The following is a 6716-nucleotide window of genomic DNA, read 5'->3' as shown; positions in this document are numbered from 1 at the left end:
GCAGCGCCCCCACCATTAATGATTGCCTTCTGATCCCCTTTTTCAATCACTCCCTTGAATGGTTCCCAGTAGATACAAAACAGTTTTCTCTCCAATGGGAAAAGAGAACACAGGGAGCCACTCAGTTTGCTCCCCATACCCATTTCCAGCTGCTCACCAGAGCTACCTTGGCAAGTACTCTAGGGGTATGGGAAAATGAAAACAACAAACTCACACACCTGTTTAACATACACAACCAGTTCTGTCTACAGCCAAGGCATATTTTTTTTTTTTTTTTTTTTTTTTTTGAGATGGAGTTGCCCAGGCTGGAGTGCAGTTGCGCAGTCTTGGCTCACTGCAAGCTCCGCCTCCCAGGTTCACGCCATTCTCCTGCCTCAGCCTCCCAAGTAGCTGGGACTACAGGTGTCTGCCACCATGCCTGGCTGATTTTTTTATTATTTTTAGTAGAGACGGAGTTTCACTGTGTTAACCAGGATGGTCTCAATCTCCTGACCTCATGATCCACCCGTGTCAGCCTCCCAAAGTGCTGGGATTACAGATGTGAGCCACCGTGCCTGGCCAGACATACTTATGTGGAACTTCAACCTATATCTGCCTCTCCACCAACTGGACAGGCACCTACCTGCACCTTAGTCTCCCTAAGTCCCAACATTGACATTGCCCCAGGAAATCAAACCCTATCAATGCATCTCAAAGCACAAGTCCATCAGTGCAGGGCCATACAACTAATACCCCTAGTTATGGGGTTAGGAATGGCCACTGCTACAGGAACTGGAATAGCAGGTTTGTCCACTTCACTCTCCTACTACCGCACACTCTCAAAGGGTATCTCAGACTGTTTGCGAGAAATAACAAAATCTATTCTTACTCTACAATCCCAAATATACTCTTTAGCAGCAGTGATTTTCCAAAACTGCTGAGGCCTAAACCTCCTTGCTGCTGAGAAAGGAGGACTTTGCACCTTCTTAGGGGAAGAGTGTTGCTTTTATACTAACGAGTCAGGGAGAGTATGAGACATTGCCTGGCATTCACATAAAAAGGCTTCTGAAATCAGACAACGCCTCTCAAACTCTTATACCAACCTCTGGAGTTGGGCGACATGGCTTCTCCCCTTTGTAGGTCCTGTGACAGCCATCTTGCTATTACTCACCTTCAGGCCCTGTATTTTATTTTATTTTATTTTATTTTATTTTATTTTTTTTAGATGGAGTCTTGCTCTGTTGCCCAGGCTGGGGTGCAGTGGCGTGATCTTGGCTCACTGCAGGCTCCCTCTCCCGGGTTCACGCTGTTCTCCTGCCTCAGCCTCCTGAGTAGCTGGAACTACAGGTGCATGCTACCATGCCCGGCTAATTTTTTGTATTTTTAGTAGAGACAGGGTTTCACCGTAGCAGCCAGGATGGTCTCAGTCTTCTGACTTGCGATCCGCACACCTGGGCCTCCCAAAGTGCTGGGATTACAGGCGTAAGCCACCGCTCCTGGCCAAAATTTTTTTTTTTTTTTTTTTTTTTAACAGGACTTGCTCTCCTTTCTGTTTTCTCCCCCAGCCTCTTTATGGGTGAGCGGCAAAATAACACTTACCTACCGGCTTCCATTTATCTCAGTCCCTGTCCTGTCGGACCCTCTGGACAAGATCCCCCGCCTCTCCCGCCCACATACTGGAAGGTGCAGCGCCCAGGGCGCACAGCTCCCGAGTGGCAGTGGGACTCATGCACAAGAAGGCCATTCCCGCACTAAGCTGAGCCGTTTCTGGAAGGTACCCTCTGCCTAGGTGCCGGCAGTGGCCGCAGAACGCACCCGCGGGGAGACAGCGCATCATCAAGGTGCTTTGGCCGCGTTGAGGCCTCCTTCTCCCCCGGGCTCCATTCCCACGCGCCCCAAGCCACTGCGACCTTTGCTGGCGCCCGGTATTCACCTAATGCATTGGCAGCCACAGCCTTCAGCACGAGCCATCTCCGCTGCCTCCCCAGCAGCTGCTGATTGAGGGAGGTGCGCGGCGGAGGGCGGGGCCACCGGCAGGGGGCCTGGCGAAGGCCACTGATTTCCTACTGCATACAACAGCCCACTTTACCTAAAGCAGAAATTAAAGCCAGGAGGCGCCATCCTTTGTGGGCCCCTGAAAAGTACAAAACGAGGTTTGGAAACAGTTCAAAGGTGCTTGGGTTGACCAGTAGCAATTTTTATTTCCCGCCCCCCTGCACACGCGAAAGCGCTCGCGCTGCCATTGGCTCGGACTTGGGGTGAGTCCGGAACTTGTGCGCAGGGGAACTTTGGCTCTGAGCTCCCAAGTTGCGCTAGGCACATCCTTGCGGTGCGGTTTCCTGGCGGCGCACATCCTTGCGGCGCGGTTTCTCTTGCCTTGCTTGCAGCGTTGTGTCAGGAGCTGCAGACAGCCATGGCCCCACTGGCCTGGCGCCGAGGGACCCTGGAGCGGCGTCTGACGGAGGTCCCCAAAGCCACCGGCTGGCCCCAGTGCATCCTCACATAAGTGCGCAGATCCCGGGCTTGGGGTGCGACGGCGGTCTCACTTGGAAGCGGATTGCGGACCCCTGGCAAATTGTGGAGCTGGGGGAAGGTAAGAGGAAATGTAAATCACTTTTCCCCACATTTCAGGGTTTATACTTTCCTAGGCTATCAAAATTTTTAAAATTGTTAAAATTTTTACCGTATGGATCTCTCAGTTGAATGTTATTGAAATCAACCTGACCTCAGCTATTAACGCCTAGAAGCTCCCCTTGAGGCTTATTACGGCCGCCATCCCCCTACACACAAACTGTGTTGGTTTCTTCTTCTGCCTATGTGCTCCTAAAGCACTCAGTGTTTACGTGTCGTCATACGTTATTGAAAGTACAAACTGTCAGTTGTCTACCCACCCCAACTAAGCTTCTTGAGAATTAGAACTTTCATGCCTCTTTCCAGCACAAGCGTTTTATGCGTATTTTGTTGAAGAACTTCAAATATGATCTATAAAATTATAACTCATTTATATTTCAAACTCCAACCTGTCCCTTGAGTTCCCGGCTCTTAGCAACTACAGACTGAGCTTAGTTGGAATTCAGTAGCGCGCAACTGGGATATCCGCACTGTACGACTTTTAACAATTTTTTAAATTTTGGTACTCTCAGCATCGCAAATGCACTGTGTCCAAAATAGAGTAGAATGTTGTTTCTACCCACCTATACTGCCATCCTCTGAAGTCCTTTCCCCATGCTCCACCACTCAAGCCTTGCCTATCACAGTAAATGGCAGTTCTGTCTTTCCAGTTGCTCACACATAAAACTAGGCTGCTGCTTTGATGACTTCATTTTTCTCTATTCTGTATCTAATTCCTTAGCAATCCTGTCAGTTATACCTCCAAACTGTACTCAGCATATTCACTGCTCTAACTCCAGCTTAAATCACGATCATCCTTTGCCTGGAATTCTGCATCAACCTTCTAATCACTCTACTTTCTTCCTCCTCCTTCCTCCCTTTCTTCTTCCTTAGTGTAAATCATCATTTCATCCTTCGGCTTAAAATCTCATGTTTTCTTATTACACTTAAAATGGCAAACTCTTACCCTTGAGCCCCGCAGAATTTGGCTCCCATCAGACTCTCCAACTTCACCTTCTGCCTCCTTCACACTCTAGCCATGCTCACTTTTTTATTCCTCAGGCTTACCAAGCTCAATTGCATCTTAGAGAATTTGTTCTTGCTGTTTCTTCTGCCTGGAATACATGTTTCCCGGTCTTTATAAGACTATCCTTATCTGTAGGTTTCACCTCAGATGTCATATCTAAGAGAGGTTTTCCTTGACCACTGTAGCCAAAGTAAATGTTGATCACTGAAGGAATAAGGGAATAAATGAATGGAGTGGTATATAATGTAGCAGAGTTGGTAATTTAAGGCTAATTCACTATATATCTCCAAGCAAATGGATTTGTAATGCTTTTCCTGCCTGAAATCTATACAGCTGATTCACAAATACGTGGTTGACAGGTTTCATATATCAGTGTGGCTCATCAGCTTATATGCTGCTGGGGCCAGAATCTATACTTACACTTCATTCAAATTTGATTTTACAAGAGTTTGGGTTTTTATTTTTCTTTTAATTAAGAGGGCTGTGAAATTATTACCTATAACTCTAAATCTCATTTAATTCCTCCCTATAGGATTCAAGATGGATTGGCATCAAAGTTCACTTCTTTAACAAAAGTGCTTTATGACTTTAATAAAATGTTAGAGAATGGTAGGATCTGTGGAAGTCCTTTACAAAAACTTGTGATAGAAAGTTTTGATGATGAGCAGACTTTGCAACAACTGGAATTGCAAAATGAACCAATTTTACAATGCTTCCAGAGTGCAGTTAGTGAAACAAAGATGAAGGTATCAGTCTTCTCCCAGAGAGTGAAAAACAGGAGGGTGAAGAGGATGGTTCAGAGACAGAGGCTGATGGCCAGGAGGACCTAGAAGATTTAGAGGAGGAGGAGGAAATGTCAGATATGGGTAGTGACAATCCTGAAGTGGGTGAGAGAGCTAAAAACTCAAGCAAATTCGATCTGAGGAAAAACCCAGTTTTCAGTGATGAGGATTCTGACCATGACTTTGATATCGACAAACTGGAACAGCAGAGCAAGGTGCAAAACAAAGGACATGGAAAACCAAGAGAAAAGTCCATAGTAGACAAGAAATTCTTCCAACTCTCTGAAAAGGAGGCCGATTTGGAAAACAGGGAAAAAGAAGAGGAACAAAAAGATGATGATGATGAGGTGGAAGATACTGATTTTTTTGAAGATATTGATTCTGATGAAGATGAGGGGGGACTGTTTGGAAGTAAAACACTTAAGGTAAAGTTTTGAGAGAGGAGAGAGCACTTTCCTCCTCCTCCCATTAGCTTTTGTTCTGTTTTTCTAGGAGAGATGTAATTGTAGTCAGAAGATTTAGAGCTAAGAAATATTGTGCTCTATCTTATCAGTTATAAATGAATCTGTACTTCCATTCAGTTTATGTTCCAGTTGTTCTTACAATAGTTTTATGGTAGTGTTTTTAGTTGCCAATTTCACCTAATAACTATTTTTGGCTTGTAGTGTTATTAAGTTAGTAATGGAGACATATAGTATACATAAGTATATATACATGTGTTAATAAGGTATTTTTCTATTCCTAATAGTTTAAAAAGTCTTTTTATTTTAGTCAGGTAAAAGTTTCAGAAATGTGAAGTACAAAGTTTTTTTGATCCAGTCGAAAGTGATGAAGACATAGCAAGTGATCATGATGATGAGCTGGGTTCAAACAAGATGATGAAATTGTTGAAGAAGAAGCAGGAGAACTAAGCATTTCTGAAATGTGAGTATTTTGAACCATCCTTTACATTGTGAGCTGGAATTGCCCAATCATGTATTTGTACTTGTAGTTTTCACATGTTTGTTTTAAGAAGTTAGATTCTGTCATATCAGATACTCTCAAGATAGCCAGAGAAAAGTCTCTGGATTTAAAGGGATATTAGAGATCATTTAATTATGAAAAATGTTACTGGCAGTAGCAATTAAACCTTTCTTACAAGGAACTTTGATTTGGTTTTGTGCCCCAAAAATCCTGTTATTTTTGTGAGATAGGAGGTTTGCATTATAGATTGATGAACAATTTATTTTCTATATATTGGATGCTTTTTGTTCTGTTTCTTATATAGCATTTCACTTAAGTGATACCTTCTGTTCCTTAATACCTGAATGGTTTTGGAAGTTCTGAGTATTTTGTTGCATTAGGCATATAAAAGAAGAACTCTATTAAGGGAAAAGATGTTTCCTTTTGTTTTTCTAATGGAAAGCAGTATAATATTTCTTTTTATAGGAGTTTTGGTATTGTAGGGATGAAGATGATGACCTGGAAGAAAGTGAAGACAGTAAACAATGTAAAGACAGCTTGAAAAGAGTGACCTTTGCTTTGCCGGATGATGAGGCAACTGAAGATGCAGGTGTTTTAAATGTAAAGAAAAATTCTGATGAAGTTAAATCCTCTTGTGAAAAAAAACAGGAAAAGGTAACAGGACTTTAAGGAGTTTTTAATATGCTTGACATGATTGTGGAACTCACAGAATACTAACAAATCTTCCCTATTTTTCTTTTTCTTTTTTTTTTTTTTTTGAGATGGACCAAGGACCAGTTTTTCTAACTTCAAATATTATGTGCAACATTAGCATCTATCTGCATAAAACTATATGCATAAAACTTCAAATGCCTTATCCTCCAGGTTTCTTGATGACTTCCAATAATCTTTTCCTTTATAATAGCTTATCACCACACAACTTTCTAGCTACCTCACCCATGACAAATTCTAGACCTTATTATCAATACTCATATCATTTCTAAAATCTCTGTTTTAAACATGTATTTTTAAAAATCTCCAGTTATGACCTTTTCCGGTGGGTTCTTCTTTATAAAAGTTCTGGTTATTTTGAAGTCCCAAAGTGCTGGGATTACAGGCTTGAGCCACCGAGCCCAGCCTATGGTTTCTATTTAACACACATAAAGTATTTATCTATTTAACACACATTCAGCTGACTTTAGGATATGTAGTAAATATTCATTAAGTGTCAGTTGTGTCTGGAAGGCGCTTTCCCACCTTCAAGAAGCAATTCAAACTTCTTGTCCCCCTGCTCAGCTCTATTTGGCGTTTCTCCTTCTGGGCACCTAGAGCACTTTCACCTACCTCTTATTTCACATCTCATGTTATAGTGATTT

The 6716-nt window shown here is 42.7% G+C and overlaps 1 pseudogene; it reads left to right on the top strand.

The window, feature by feature from the left end:
* Positions 1 to 2392: 2392 nt before the first annotated feature.
* On the top strand, positions 2393 to 6030 carry LOC105548203 (annotated as a pseudogene).
* Positions 6031 to 6716: the final 686 nt, after the last annotated feature.

The sequence above is a fragment of the Mandrillus leucophaeus genome, unplaced genomic scaffold (genome assembly GCF_000951045.1).
Source record: "Mandrillus leucophaeus isolate KB7577 unplaced genomic scaffold, Mleu.le_1.0 Scaffold402, whole genome shotgun sequence".
In the NCBI taxonomy this organism is placed as follows: Eukaryota; Metazoa; Chordata; class Mammalia; order Primates; family Cercopithecidae; genus Mandrillus; species Mandrillus leucophaeus.
Note: the sequence above shows the minus strand (reverse complement) of the source record. Positions and strands in the feature narration are given on the sequence as shown.